Source organism: Sinohyriopsis cumingii, chromosome 8 (genome assembly GCF_028554795.1).
Source record: "Sinohyriopsis cumingii isolate HCF-2022 chromosome 8, ASM2855479v2, whole genome shotgun sequence".
NCBI lineage: Eukaryota > Metazoa > Mollusca > Bivalvia > Unionida > Unionidae > Sinohyriopsis > Sinohyriopsis cumingii.
This window is the reverse complement of record NC_142968.1, coordinates 64,563,535-64,580,023: the sequence shown is the minus strand read 5'-3', so window position 1 is coordinate 64,580,023 and position 16,489 is coordinate 64,563,535. Positions and strand designations below refer to the sequence as shown.

The 16,489-nt window shown below is 40.3% G+C and overlaps 1 protein-coding gene across 3 annotated transcripts in view; it reads right to left on the bottom strand.

Moving 5' to 3' along the window:
• LOC149793695 (uncharacterized) overlaps positions 1-16,489 on the bottom strand; it is a 33,257-nt gene that overhangs the window by 16,229 nt on the left and 539 nt on the right. The gene's annotated exons all lie outside the window — the stretch shown is intronic.

Here is a 16,489-nt window from a genome sequence, read left to right as displayed (position 1 = left end):
AAGAAATTTTTGAATTTGTTTATGTCCATATCGCCGTTGCACCAGGTCTGATGAATATTTCTTAGCGTGTGAGTATCAACGCCATTGAAAACTGATAAGATATTGCAATTGTCCCTAATTACCTTTGGAATTTGTGTATATCGCTGCGTCACGTAAATCACATCGGTGTTCTTGTGTCGGCCACGCGAGAATATCCTAGCCGGATTAGTTTGTTTATCCAGCATAACATCATCGAAAACAACAAGATTATTAACATCGCCATCTAAAATTTCCACAGATGGAGCTTCATTGATGTCTGTGATGAATTCGATTGTGCCTTCGTCGGTATTGTCGCTAAATTCCTTTAGTACTTGATAGCAACGCTGATCATCAACGGACGGCGCAACCAAATACAACTTATCCCATTTTAGCCATCGCATTATCAAATTTAGCAACAACTGCGTCTTTCCAGAACCAGACGGGCCAATAATTATCATCCTTATCGAATTCGGTAACACCGCGTTGTGTTTCACCTGCTCGCGTCGCTTCGTGGCCGAAAAATCAATTACATTCATGTTACAGAATATATGGATCTATATTGTGTTAAATGTCGCACACGCACAGCTACGATAAATCCAATCGAAATCGTCACACGCAATAACAGGAACGCAATTGCAGGAGAATGCGAAGTTTGTAAGACGCGCAAATTCAGATTTGTAAAAAAAAAAATAGAAGAACCGGAGGAGACATTACCGCCTCCATGAAAAATCTACCCGGGTTGCCCTGGGCGAAATATCCCGGAGAGAAGCATCTGCCAGGATACAATTACTGCGGACCCGGCACAAGGCTCGATATAAGACTCAACGATAATAATCAACCAAATCCCGGCGAAGATCCAGTAAACGCCATCGATAACGCGTGTTACTATCACGATCTTGCGTATCGTAGCGGGGATTTACAACAAAGACATCTCGCTGATATTAGGCTAATTCATGCAATAGACGCGATTCCTGACAAAAGTTTCAAAGAAAAATTGGCAACTTGGTTGAAAAAAGGCGCGATGAAAGGTAAATTAGTATTCGGTGCTGGTAAATAATAATGGAGCAGATATATTATTCTCCGCGAGGATTCTGGCGAGGAAAATCAGCAATTGCCAAACTCGCTAAAGCCGCTAAAGTAAAACAATCCACCGCTGAATCGTGGTTATCGAAACAGGCAGTCTGGCAAATATATCTTCCTCCGCCTAAGAAAATACCATATGCAAGTTTCACCGTCAGTGTCCCTAATGAAGTCCATCAGGCTGATTTAATGTTTCTTCCTTACGATACCGTCGACGGAGTCACATATAAATATGTCTTGACAGTCGTTGATATCGCCAGCAGGTATAAAGAAGCCGAGCCGTTATCGAATAAAACAGCAACGGAGATCGCTAAGGCGTTTAGCGAAATTTATTCACGATCTCCATTAACATGGCCGAAGCTTCTCCAGGTTGATCCAGGTCGAGAATTTCTTGGCGCGGTTACTTCACTGATGAAAAAGAATAATGTTAAAATCCGTCGCGGTATTGTAGGTGTTCATCACAATCAAGCTATCGTTGAGAGATTTAATAAAACACTAGCGGAAAGATTATTCGGATACCAGTACGCGCGTGAATTTATTCAAGATAATCGATCTCATGATTGGGTATCGAGGTTGCCTCATGTGATTAACGCACTAAATAACGAGACAACGAGAACAATAGCAATGAAACCTGCAATTGCAATTACAAAACCAAATATACCCCTAAAGCGAGATTCCACAATTCCGCCTGTGCTAGGTAGCGTCACGGTCAGGTATTTATATAAAGAAGGCGAGGCCGAAGGAGGAAGAAAAAGAGCAACTGATCCAAACTGGAGCGTTACGACACATAAAATATCAGCCGTAACAAGATCATCAGGAAGACCAGCAATTTATTTCCTAGATTCGCTAGCGCCACAACGCGGATTTACCAAGGAGGAATTACAAATAATACCGAAAGATACTCAACTACCGCCAGCGTCATTAATGTGAAACCGAATTCTACCTAACTGAGATAATTTTCTTACTCTTGACACGGCTAAATACACTAAATTTGACCAGGAAATTCTATCATCGACAATCCAAACTTGGCCATCCATGGTTAATCCCTGCGATGAATGTATCGTTGTTGCATATCCTAGTTTCCATGGCGATCTTTCTGCGTTTATCGTGTCATTGACAAGATTAATATCAACAAGAATAATATCGTTCAGTACCAAGATCTTTTCCTCTCCGCAGGGTAAAGTAACACTGATATTTTGTTTCCTGGTATCAGCGGGCCTGTAACACAACGGCACCTGCAATGTTGGAAATTTCTCGCAATGCAGCTTGAATAACATTTCCTGAATAACATCACGAACAATTTTCCTACTAGCAACAATCAGATGATCGGGACGCCACAAATTTAGAAAAATATCCATCGGAGTCTCGTCGATTATTTTTCTCATCACATCGCATTGAATTTTATTCGGTTGTAATCGAATTATTTTCTTAAATTCAGTCAGTAAAATATCATCGGATCTATAATCAGCGTCGATTTCCTCATAATAGTCAACAAAGTTCCTGAGCCATTCGTGAGGAGATTCACCATCAATCGGATCAGGCTGGCCATGATCTCCGCACATTACCACGGCTGTATTTTTCTCCTCCAGCCAGATCAGGAACGATTTTAATACAACTAAATTTACTGTGCAAATTTCATCAAATATTATAATTTTGTTGATATATTTATTTCCCATGCGAGCCGAATCCCATAATCCACCGCTGTATTTGAAATAACTGTGATACGTGCAAGAATCAACGTCGCGTTGCCTTATTTCTCGCGCTAATCTGTGAGTTGGAGTCAACACTATCATATCAGATTTCGCAAATAAATTTATCGCTCTCGTTGTTTTCCCGCTACCACCAGGTCCATTCATGTAAACGAATTTACTACGTGAAATCGGGTCAAATGCAGATGCAGCCGTCGATATTTCCTCAAATTTATCTCGATGAAATTTATCGCAATCTTCGACATCGGCGTCCTCACAGTAATCTAGGATATCCTCGTTTTTTATCCTCCAAGTTCCCCAAGAACCATCGGCGATTAAATTATCCAGCCTATACTGGTATTTCTTATCGATATAAAACGAGTCCGTTGCGACCCTTACCGCGATATCAGAAAATTTATTTATCATCGATAGCAAATTTATACTCACATAAGCGAGCATCGATGATCTCAAATGCGTATACTGCGCTGATTCTCCATCGAGATAAGTGATTACGGTACCTAATTTTTCTCCGTCAATAATAATATTCTCTCTGTTGCAGAATATTCCTCGCGATACCGTATCGGCAATAATAAAGTCCATCTCGGCATCATTGATAAATAACCTAGCGTGTCGGTGTTTATGATCAACGGATCCTCCTTGAGTAAATTTGCCAATTATTTTTCTTCCAATATCTTTCGCGTTTTCACAATCCGTCGGCAACCACACCTTAGTTTGTTTCCTGTATGATATAATCGCCTCGCTAACCGTCAACGATATTAACATTGACGAATCCAGCATATACCTCAACAAAACCGTAGGGACCCAACGACGCTGCGATAAATGCCGACCAAACCAAATATAACAAATTTTATGTAAATTTTCAGCAAACTCGAATGAAGTAACACAAGCGAATCCTGTCATGACAAAATCAGGCAACGGTCCGTTAATTGCTACCCTTGTCATTTCGTTGGTGGGATGGCCAAATTTAGCAAAATAATCCGCACAATCACCATATCCAAGGAAACTTCCAGGATAGCACGCGCTCATGTCAACGGATATCATATCTTCGAAATAATATTTGGTATTCCACAATCCGCCATGGCCGTATTCGATACAACTAAGTTGAATATCAGTGAGGTATTCGTTTCTCGTAGGTTTCCACGAATTTCTTTCTCTGGCAGCGTGAGCAGCAACAGACGGAACAGTAAAACAATTCGTTAATAACTGATCAGGATTTGACGAATATTTCACCGCGATATTTTTCATAGATTCATGTAATTTTTCATCACGGTAAATATCTCCTCGCGGCAATATAAACTGATCGTATTTTTCTTCGCTCGAGAATAACCAAACCGATATCGGATCAGACGCGGCTAATATTTTGATATATCTGAACATGGCATCGGAATTGTCTTTTGCGCCTTCAACGGGATAAAATTTAACAGCGCGATCTCGCGGGAATATCATTACCGACTGCGACCACGCATGTGAATTATGATCAATAATTTCGATTGGAACTCCTCGAGATCTATACGGCGACGAATATAATATTTCTCCTGATAGCGTTTTCACCGTGATAGGAAATTTAAGTTTCTTGCTCAACACAGCAACATCGTCAATCGATGCGCCATCAACAACTGTCTTCGCCCATGAGTTAATTTTATTCAACCTCAACTGAGTCAGACCAGATCCACGACGAGCGTTTTTCATGTGCTCGATAACGCGCTCAGCCACGCAGTTTATCATCGGTGATTCTTTCATCGCAGGTAGATTTTTCATGTCAGGATTATTATTTAGCCGATAAATTCCATAAACAACAGCACTAGAAGGATACGCCCTGGCATAATAAGGACCATCGATTCCCAATAATAATCCTGGCTTCGAATTTTTATCAAGAATAACATTTTTCTTACCGCCACGTATTGGATCTCGTTTATCGCGAATGATCCAAGTGTCGTCAGGCATTTGTGCAATAAATTTTATTCCGAAGATAAATCGTTCTTCTTTGTGTTCGAATTTTATATGCTCGATTATCTTCTTGGCCCGTTCCAGATTCATCGTAGCATCAACAGCGTTAGTTTTCCATGTCGACCAAGTGTGAATCGCTCCATCATCGAAGAATTCTTTTTTGGCGCGATCGACCTCAGGAATGATATATTCTGCCTCATCAAGATCAAATGTATCCATTATTATATTTTAGACAAATGTTTAAATTATATAATGCAATGCAAATGGATACCAATCGGATCAACAAAATCATGCGACAAATCCTGCAGAGGTGATTATTGTGGTGCTCATATATATGCGATTCGACGAGGCAGTAAAGGACCACAGCGGTGCTTAGTTTGCCAAGTTGGCACTCGAGGAAAAACTCGATTGTGTCTGGCTTGTGGAGGGAAAAATTATCGGGAATTGCGGCGATATTATGAAAAAAGATCCTCGTCGATAATAACATGCGAAGAAGATTATATTAATCGATTCAAGGCAAATTACGATTTAGACAAATGGAATATTGTATATGGAAATGAAATCGACGATTCCTGCAATGAAAATCACGCACGAGTATAGATCTCATCCAACTATCGAGGGTTACGAAGCGTCGTCCGATGGTATCGTTAGACATATCAAAACAAAGAAAAATGTTGGTAATATTTGCAATTCTGGTTATCTGTTATTTACTGTCGGTGAGAATAAAAAACAAAGAAAATCAAGTTATTTATGCCACAGATTTATATTCGAGTGTTTCCATGGACTCATCAAGGATAATTTGGTCATTGACCATATCGACGGAAATAAACTTAATAATAAAATATCCAATCTTCGCGCGGTAACTCCGAGTGAAAATTGTAAATTTAATGGCGGATACAGAATACCAAAGGCGGTCAAATCGATAAATAAAGAGACAAATGAGGAAATTGTATTCACGTCGATGACCGCCGCTGCAAAATATTATAGTATTAATCCAGCATCGGTGCATCGTACGGCAGAAAAAATAACTAGCGCAGCATTTTCCTACAAAATTGGCGAGTGGATTGAGTTTTACTATATTCCGATAATATCCGAAGAAAATTAATTGAATATTACAAAATTAATATAACATGAACGAACAAACCATAAACAATATTATCGAAGCTATTGATGACCTGAGAAAGAAAAAAATAAATCTTCCCTCAGAATTGGACACAAATAAAATCCGATCCGAATTCGAGACAATTGTTCAAGGAAAACTTGAATACAAATACACGCTACCATCCGAATACAAATTAATAAAGAAAATCCAAATCGCGATGTATCAATCACTTTCGACAGTCAGCGATGATCGCGTCGAGGATTTTGTTAAATTATCTACGCTAGTGGAAAAAGCTAGATTGATTTTATCAGACGCATACGAGTCAAAAAAAATTACAAGTTCACGCGTCAGACAACTGAAAAAACTTGTCGATGAGACCAAGGCCAAGGAAATCGCAGACTCTTGAATTTTCCTGAATATTTTCCGCAAACAACAAAAAAAAACAAAAATTAAAAAAATATATTAATTTTGAAAATTTCCCTGGATTTTATTTATTTTTTTGGCCTGTTTTTCCCTGGCAGACAGATTCTCACGATTTGAAAATTTCCCTGGATTTTATTTATTTTTTTGGCCTGTTTTTCCATGGCGGATGGATTTACGATTTCACCAGCAGATTGATACTTATCGTTTCCCCGCGGATATCAAGCAAATTTCCTTTCTGATCCGTCAGTTTGAAATTTATCTTCGATAATAATCGATTATGACATCGCAGATAAAACGGATTCACCGGCTCCTTTATTATCAAATAACCCGGAGAAGCGCTAGGTGAAAACGAATACAAGATAAATCCCTGCTGTGCTTGATTTGACTCTGACGAATCAACATTGTAACTCCCCTCGACAACATCCGCGTGAATATAAATCGCGATAACTTCCGTTATATTAACGATACCTGGCGAGATATGCCGCCCGCCTTTGGTCGGATCATTATCGTGTCTGAGAAACAGCGCTAATTGTTTTTTCTCTGCCCACGCGGCGTGTAATTTCGGAAATAACTCATCGATGGTATCAGTGAGGGATTTTCTCATTTTATCAACGTCGTAACCGGGAAATTTGAAATTTGGTAATGTTTTCTCGGTTAATTTATGTAATTCCATGAATTTTTTCTTATTGCCTGAATTTTTGATCAATGTAAATTTGGTAATAGGAAGAATATAATCGCCGATTGATATATCGTCGATGATTGCCTGAATAAACATTTTATGATAATATTCAAGATCGTTCGCAATTCGATTCAAGCGTCTCACATGTCTTGGGAGATAATCACACCAGCCTGTTTTATTTTCGATACATTCATTGAAAAATGATCGAAAATAAGAAAATAGCATCTTATGTAATATATTAAATTCATTGATGGTTTTTTTTACATAATCGCCGTCTATTGGGGTTATTATAATTTTTTTATATTCACCAATATCTATCACTGTATCCGCGGGTGGGATTTTGGGAAGAACCAACCATGAAACATTTTCCACCTTAAAATTAAAAGAAAACACAATACGACCAAGTTTATGTTGCTCCATGAGATCAAGAGCCTTATTGATTATATCAAAGCTGGATGTAGGGAATGATCCCGAAGCCTCGTCGGTGACAAAGTCGGATTTTTTTGGTTCTAATGTACTTGGTAAATCCAACGAGGTAAACCCGGGAGTTGTATCATCTGATGTTTCCACAGGAGGAATTTCGGGCCAACCTAATATGGTCCTAATCGATGATTGGTAAATATCAACGATGTACGGTGATTTCACTTCTATTATCGATGATAGTGTTGGTTCGTGCGCAGATATTTTTATTCCCGGAGTAGCATCGCCGGTTATATTTGATATTCTGGTGGTAAATTCCTTATCCAGCTGATCAATTTCGTAACTTCCTGTTGGTATACCGACATATATCCAATCAGGTGTTCCATCGGGTTTGGTTTTGTTGGCAAAAACAAGTGAATTATTTGACAATAATTTACCGAATGACGTCGATCTAACATTAGGCCAGCTGTTGTAGACACGCAATTGTGTTAACGCAATTTCTTTGACGCTAATTGGTGTTGGAAAATTGATGCTAAATTCAGGCTTGGTTGAGCTTAACGATATTAACGTCGTTGTCGGCGGTGTCGTGTTTGTCACGATCTGGGCTAGCTCGGACATTATTAATATTCATTTGTTCAATCTCGGAGTAAATACCGATCATTGCTGAAAATTCTAGATCGGAGATAACGCCGTCATTGAGACTCTCCGAAAGCAACGATGATAATTTTGAATACGCGTCGTTGATCTTGGTTAGTTTGTTTTTGTACAATGATAACTTTTCACTTGTGCATGATGAGATTTTTTTCGCTACGATATTGAGAACACCAGCGATTGTCGTTGTTGACGAGATTATTATCGTTGCAACGATTGGCGCGATTGTTGTTACCGCGGATAAAATTATTCCAGCACCAGCGACTATTGCACTTACCGCGTACACAGCAACATCGATGGCAACTAATCTACGCTGGTATTTCTTTATTTTTACCTGATACTCGTCGAGTAGCTTTTTTAGCGAATCCTGCCATGATCGCGCCTGATTGTAACGGTAGTCAGATGCGGTCATTTATTAGTTATTTATCTAGCCAATTGATTGGGGATTCTCTATCTCGGCAGCTGCAACCGGCTCGGGACTCTCTTCCTCGTCAACTGCGACTGTCTCGGGATTCTTTTCCTCGGCAATTGTAAATGGTGTAGATCTAAACACTAAATATTCGATAATTACAAAATAATACTCTGGTCCCATGGTGGTTCTGTCTTGTGGTTCTATTGTGAAATTTGCGATGTTACCTTCAATTAACGAAATAATGAAATATCCCGGGGAAAATTCATTATTTTCATAAAAAGTCGAATTTACATTGAATTTTATCTTGGATACAACATAAACTCGATATACACCCTGAAATGGCGCTTTAAATCTAAAAGAATTATCCCCGGGTGTCCAAATGCGATATAAAGTTCTAACAACAAATGTCACACTGCAATGTAAATTCTCTGTTATCACCTGTTCTGGTATCGAAATACGCGACAACGCAGGAATATTCAACGACGATATTTCTTCTTTAATATCGTTAATTTTTGTAGTCGCGTCGAGAAGTTTCGCGTTGATTTCTTGAATTTTTCCATCGTTCGCTGATGTATCAACCTTTTGACGCGCTAATTCACGTACCGCGTTAATTTCATCGTTAATTTTAGTAATATCCTCGTCGATTTTTCTTGTTTTCTCATCTGTCGATTCACGTATCGCGTTAAACCCCTTGGTAAATTCGGGAACAACAAGATCGTTGAGTTTATTAATTTCCTTGTTGAGATCGTCGATTGTTGCTCTCTGACCTAACGAGATATTTATTTTGGTAATTTCCTCGTTAATGGATTTTACTCTCTCGATGAGATCGCTGTGTGATGTTCTATCGGCTTTTTGAAAAATTAATGCGCGTGCCGATTCAATATCTTTGTTGATTTGGGCGATATCTTCGTTTATTTTCTTTGTTTTCTCGATGAGATCGCTGTGTGTAGTTGAGGAGGTTTCGATGAATTTTTTTATATCCTCATCGAGTTTTTTATTGAGATTTTTTGATGTATCGTCTAGTTTTTTAAGATCGTTAGTTAGCTTGGTAAATCTTTTTGTCACTCTATCCTGAAGATCGTCGTGTAATGCTTTATCGGCCTTTAGAAGCATCGCCGCTGATAACTCCTTGTCGGATTTTTCCACATCCGCGATATTGGCCTTTAGTGGCAATACCGCTAATAGGTCAGTAATATCAGCTATAGATTTCAACACTAATTCTGATTGACGAGTAAACTGACTAATATGATCATTATATTCTTCTCGCTTGATTATATCAGTTATTTTCACGTTGCTGGTGTGTAATCGCCCTTCGGTATTTTGAAAAACAGCAACTTCACCAGGGTCCACCTCTGACAGCGATAGAAGATTGTTAATATCGCTCTTGGTTGCGAACTTTGATAGATCGACGTCAGTCACTTCTGTTTTTTCCTTCCTGTAGATAAATCTACCGTAAATATCAACCATGATATTTATCTACGGCGTATTCAAATACAATTTTGTGATACGGACCGGATGATTTTGAAATTGCGTCAAGAACATTAATTGACTCCGGACCACATATTGGTGGATCCGCTAATGTTTGTGTTGGAAGCGTCGAATACCAAACTGGAAGTTTCAACGAAGATACGTATTTGATAAATTCATTTGGTGGTGCTAATCCATAAGAGTCAAAGTAAATAACTTCGCGAGGATTAATCGCGTAGGCAACCCAGTGTGTTCCAGGGCCGGTATTTTTATCGAGATTTATTATTCCGTCTCGGTAGGGTTTGGTTTGTTTGGTAGTTGATCTCGCATAAATACACCTCTGAAAAATTTTATTTTTTTTTTCTTTGCTTCGTCGATTAGATCTAAATTTGAGGCTGGTAGACGCGACTTAGGCCGGATCCGTATGGGGGGCGTCTTAGATAAAGGCCGGATCCTTTTTGTTGTTTTTGCATCATTTTCGTGATTAAGGGATAGAAGACGGGAAGTAATCCCCCCCTTTTTTTTACGGTATCCACTTCCGATAATTTTACTTGTTACTGCGGAACCTACTTGGGAACCTATACCTGTGAGCGCGCCTAATCCTAGTGCCTTTCCAATCATCGGAAGAGCCAATTTCGCTAGCCCCAATAGAGGAAGAATTCCGCCTATTTTGACCATGTCTCTGATTGCGCCTATTGAGAGATTCACATGAACACCGGAATTCGCTGATTTGGCTCTGGTAAATCTTTCACGTTGACCTTTAGTTAGCGATAGTTTGTTAGGTCCGCCATGAATCTGATCGTTTTTCAAGGTTAATTTCAAACCACATCGCTTTGATATCGCTGATTGGAGCTTTTTTATCTGACCCGGGGTCAGAGTTACACTGACGTGTTCGTATGGCATATTAATAATCGCTTAGTCTAAATTTGGAATTTGTCACATGTTCTCGACAGGAGCATCGATGACTCTCATTCTGCCGCTGATGCCTTCCAGGATCATTGTTCTATCGCTGAGGATTACCGCGATGGCTCTTGCTGCTCCGGCTGTGTTAATTCTGGCTTTGAAATGGATATCAACGACGGATTGTTTTACCAAATCGAGATGCTCCAGGGAAAAGTAATAGATAGGATAAAGTTTATTAAAATCGAGCTGTGATATTTGCAATCCGGTATCGATATTTTGATCGCGGCCCATGAAACTTAGCAAGCGATGATATGCGCGGGCCGTCGAATTGGTGGCAAAATCGATGGCTATTTCCTCTGATGGTTCTTGCTGGCCGTTTATTCTCAGTGATACATTTGTTGCCGCGAATCGATCGAATATCATATGACTGTGATTTTGATCGTATCTGTTTGCAGCTTGAAGAGCAACGAAGATGTGCCTAGGTGCCGAAGCGCCCTGTTGTGACGCAATTCGCCAAGTAAATATTCCGTTGATATTAACATCGCAGGAGTCGGTCATCGTTGTCAACCAGGACATGACGGATTTTCCGCCTTGATTTATGAATGATAATAATTTTTCTTCCTCGAGCATCGATGGAACTATCGCTGGCATCCACAAAGTAAATTTAATTAGTAGTACCTTGCCTGCATCACCTGCACCCGCGCCTACTTCTCGCCAGATGGCTTTGTCACTGCCAGCAGCATCTCGAACGAAAGTTATCGTGTGTTTTGCTCCGTAAATAACTTTTCTGAAATGTCTGCAAAATCCAAAAATGTGAGATAGCGGAATTGCACAGGAAAATATTCGTTCACCGCCAGTCAACATAGCTCTTCGCGTGGCAAATCCAAGGTTGTAATTGTCATTGGGGGCTATCATCGCTGAAAGAACATCGGCGGCGGCAGCATTAGCGGCATTTTGCGGTCTACCGATATTATACGGGAGATGTTCAGGGGTATTGGAGTTATCTTTGGCGAACATCATACTAGGACCGGCTGATCTGGTAAAATCATCCGAGTATCTCGCTAGTCCTATTATCGTTGTTGCTATATCAACATTGTCCGTAATTGATTCGATTTCTCTTCCATCGATCATATAAGTAGCGCTCTTGAATAATGCCATAATGCCGTTATTGACAAATCCGACTTTAAAATCTCCTCCATAGTCGGTATTATCGGTTTTCTTAATTTTTCCAACAACCTCGATATATGCCTCAGACGGAAGAAAATATCTTGTTGTATCGTGAACTTGAATTTCCAAGCGATTATTTGTATTTGGGTCAACTGCGTCGTACGAGAAATACTGGAAATCCCGCACGGATGTGTCTCTGCCTACAGGCTCGTCCATGTCAAAAACTTCATTTGACACTTGTGTGAACATTTATTATTAAGAATATCATCTAAAACGAAGACCGCTGCCTGAAATGAAGCTTGTATTTGCTAGATTTGTCTTAGCAATTTCCTTTACTAGATTTGTGTTAGCAACTTCATTTGCGAGATTTGTCTTAGCAACTTCCTGCGCTATATTTGTCTTAGCAACTTCCTGCGCTAGATCGTTTATTTTTTTATTTGCCGCGTCGTTTATGACTTTGCTGATTTCGGGTGGCATTTCTCTGGTGCTAGGTAATTTGACGGGTTGTTTTTTGCGCATTAAATTTAATATTTTACTTTTGACAACATTGAAGCCCTTGCTGGCCAAATTACCGATACCAGAAATGGCAGTCTCGCCAATTTTTCCTATTGCTTTTAACCCGAGCTGTTTGATCACGGGTCCAATTTTAGGTATTATTCGCGTAAAGAGACTTCCAATGATATCGCCGAATCCATTGCCGTGGATATATCTGTATACGGGCAATCGAGAGTTTACTACGCGGACCTGTTTGGGTCTGCGCTGATGTTTGTGAACAATCATGTTATTTCAATTGTGTTGTTTTAATCGATGAGTTCATCGACAAGTTCTTTGTAAATGTGAGAATTGATGATGCCACCGCGGAATAATCGCTGACAAATATCTGAGGCTTCGTTAATTACTTCGCGAGAGTTATTTCCAGCTCGTTTTCCTCCGATTAATACCTCGAGGCGAGACACGTCGTTGACAACACTGTCAGGGCAAATGGTATATCCGCTTCCTGACTTTGGTTCTGGTGTTGATGGTTCACTAAACCACTCCGATAACACGTCCTCCTCTTCTTCTTCTTTTTTTTCTTCTTCACTTTTTTGTATTATTTTTTTGATAAAATCTTGGTAACCCGGGTCATCAAGATTGACGGATTTTTTCTTTGAAGCAAAATATACCGCAGGAGCCCAATTTTCTTTAGTAAATTTATTAACGCGTCCCGACTTCAAATATTTACCTCTTTCATCGAAGCCAAATCTGGCAATATCGATTAAAATATCCTCGCCCTTGTTGAAAAAATCGGAGGAACCTTCGTCGAAATGTGTGCGTGGAAAAGTTCCTGAGATATTGGTTCCCTTATCTGTTGGAGGAAGTACCTGAGATGTATCAGAGGATTTTATTTGGGATATTTTCTTTGGTTTCGAAGATTCAGGTTTTTCTTCCACCCTCCGAGGTTGACTAATATTATGCGTGAATCTATCCCGTGCAGATTGTTGAAATCGATGAAAAATTTGGTCACCAGGAGATATTTTCTCTATATTAAGTTTAGCTCGGTATATATTCCTGAACCAAGCATCTCGCGATTTAATTTTTTTTAATCCGTCACTCGTTAAAAATTTCGATCTAAAACTAAAGGAATCCTCAGCAAATGCACCAAGTTCATCAATATTTTTGCCAGATATTTCGAATTGTTTTTCTATTGTTTTCCAACCATCATCAGTAAATTTATCTTTTATTACTTCCCGAGGTTCTCTATCACCTTTCTCCTCCTCTTCTTCTTCTTCTTCTTGCTGTGGTTGTTCTTGAGGCAATTGTGTTTGTTTTTGCTGCAATTGTTCTCGCAGCGCTTGTGTTTGTGCTTGTACTCGCGCTTGTGTTCGTGCCTGCTGTATTTGTCCCTGTAGCTTTTGTGTTTGTGCTCGCACTCGTGCTTGTGCTTTTTCTTGACGCGTTTGTTCTTGTCCTTGATGAATTTGCTCAAGCTGACCCGGTACTAATCGAGTGTGTTCCTCGATGTCTCTCGTCATGGGAATAAGCCCGCGCTTCCTAAGTTCCTTATCTTCCTTTTTGTCACCGTATGCGACTTGTTCGATTGCTCCAGTGACTGGACTCAACAACTTTGACGATATCTCACCAAAATGATATTGAGAATCTTCGTAATCACGAACTTTTTTCTTAAATAATTGTTTTGCCGGGATGAGTTTCTTTACTGCCGCTAACTCTTCTCGCGCTAATCTGGCAGAATGAGGCTCTCCAACTCTACTAGCTTTCGGACTCATATTATTTTCAACTATATTGTTTTAATGCGAGGTAAAATTAGGATCAGCAGCCAAACTTTGCAAACTTCGTCGACACCAGAATAAATTCCCCCCCCCCCCCTAAAATCTTTGTTTTTTACTTGTCTAGAATCATTGATTTTGCTCACAAAAATTGCAGTCGGGGTTGAATTTACGCAAATTAATTTTCGTGGGAAGGCTTATTTTTGAAATCTGAGGCTTCTACGGAGAAAGTTCGCGTAGGAGGCTTTATTTTGGCGGAACCGTCTGGTCTGTAGAACTTCCCTTGCCGAGGATTATTTTTATGTCACGGAGGTTGCAATATTGAGATACCCCCCCCCTGGACCCCCCCCCCCTGAAAAATGATGGTTTTTGTCGAAAAACAGCTAAAAAGTCTGCCCGCCCTCCCTGCTGCTCCGATGTGCTTCTCGTGCAGACTCGAAAACAATTGTGTTGAATATGAACCAATAGAGTGTACACTCTCAACAAGGACAATATACACATGCGTAGATACACATATGCACGCAGCATTTATATTCGGCATGAGTCGGGACCATAGAAGGTTAAATTTTTCATGTCATCTAAGCACTGGAGCTTGGCTACAATGCACTTGACAAATGTGCAGTGGCGTCACTCGGGCTGGTGTCACCCAGTGCGGTAGCTCATGGTGTCACCCACATGGTCCTCCTTCCGTAACAGACCATACAGAATCCTTAGTAATGTCATTTTGGTGTCACCCCCTCTGATGGTGTCACCCGGTGCAGTCCGCACCCCCCGCATCCCCCTAGCGACGCCACTGCTGTGCCTGCTAGTCATGTATTTAACTATGATCGGTTATCCGCTTATGAAATCCGACTAGACCGAGCAGTGTGTGCTCTGTAAAATTTGCAATTTTTCATTTTGGTGTCACCCCTCTGAGATGGTGTCACCCGGTGTGGTCCGCACCCCCCTAGCGACGCCACTGCAAATGTGTAATCAACACAGCCGTTAACTTTATCTGGGGTACTGATAGATAGGTCCTTTCTATATAATATTCTGTTAAAATACAGGAAAATACTTGGGGTACCGCTATGGCTCGCTGGCAAAGGTGTTGGACTTGTGACCGGAAGGGTGCGGGATCGATTTTTACCAAAGGACGCGAGTGTGTGCGTGATTTAGATTTTTAACGTAGCTTCAAAAATTTTCCAGTCATATCGCTACGATGTCTGCAGTGTGGCAGTTTAAAGTGATGTCTAGCACTGGGGCATCATGCTGCAGACATGTAGCATGATGTCCCACCCAGTCACATTATCCTGACACCAGGTCGACCAGTCCTAACACTAACAGCTGTTAGTAACATTTTTAGAAGTCTTTGGTATGACTCAACCTCCCGCATCCGGGTCGGACGCTGTAACCACTAGGCCACCGGGGCGGTCTTACCAAAGAAACACTGGGAGCGAATCCACCATTTGCACTGTCTTATAATGTGTTGCTGTTACGCAGACCAAATCAAACCAAACGAGTTTAATTGAATATGCAGACAGCCCTTTGCTATACGGAGTCAGCTGTTATTGGCACCTCTTCTTTGCTTCTTATTACACTCATAAATGTACCCTGTAGCCACATTTTATTTTGCGATGTGTTCATGTGTGTGTGTGTGTGTGAGAGAGAGAGAGAGAGAGAGAGAGACCCGAGGTGATATCGTCACAATAGGGATGCCACTTTTATCATCACTGTAGCGATATAAATTATTCTAAAGCTGATAAATTTAAATACTTCATTATCATTTTAAATTGTATTATTACTGTACTGGCCCTAGAAATGCAAGGCATGACACATTCTGTGTTGAACGAAAACGCGTGAAACCGTGAAAGAGGGGTGCGGGTGGGGGTTGCTGAATTTGGTTATTTACAGTAACCTTGTAATAATATCCCAAGATCACTGGCAAATTTAGACGTGTCACCAGCTCGCCGCATGGAGTCAAAGATATCTGATAAAATGCACCGAGTTATGTAACCGTCATTTGCATCTCATCCCCAACTATGGTGTATTTATGGTTTCGAGGGTCAAATACCTTTATCTCTGGACTAATTCACTGCCCGTGTCCCCCGGAAGTGTGCTTTTCGATACATTTGGAAAACATTGGATAATTATTCAATTAAAAGATTAACCAACCACTTCGAAAATAACCTCGACACAAAGGGATGGCTATTTTTGTTTCCATATGAGTACCTTATTTATGTGGAGTCAGGGTGGGAGTTGTCAGATAAA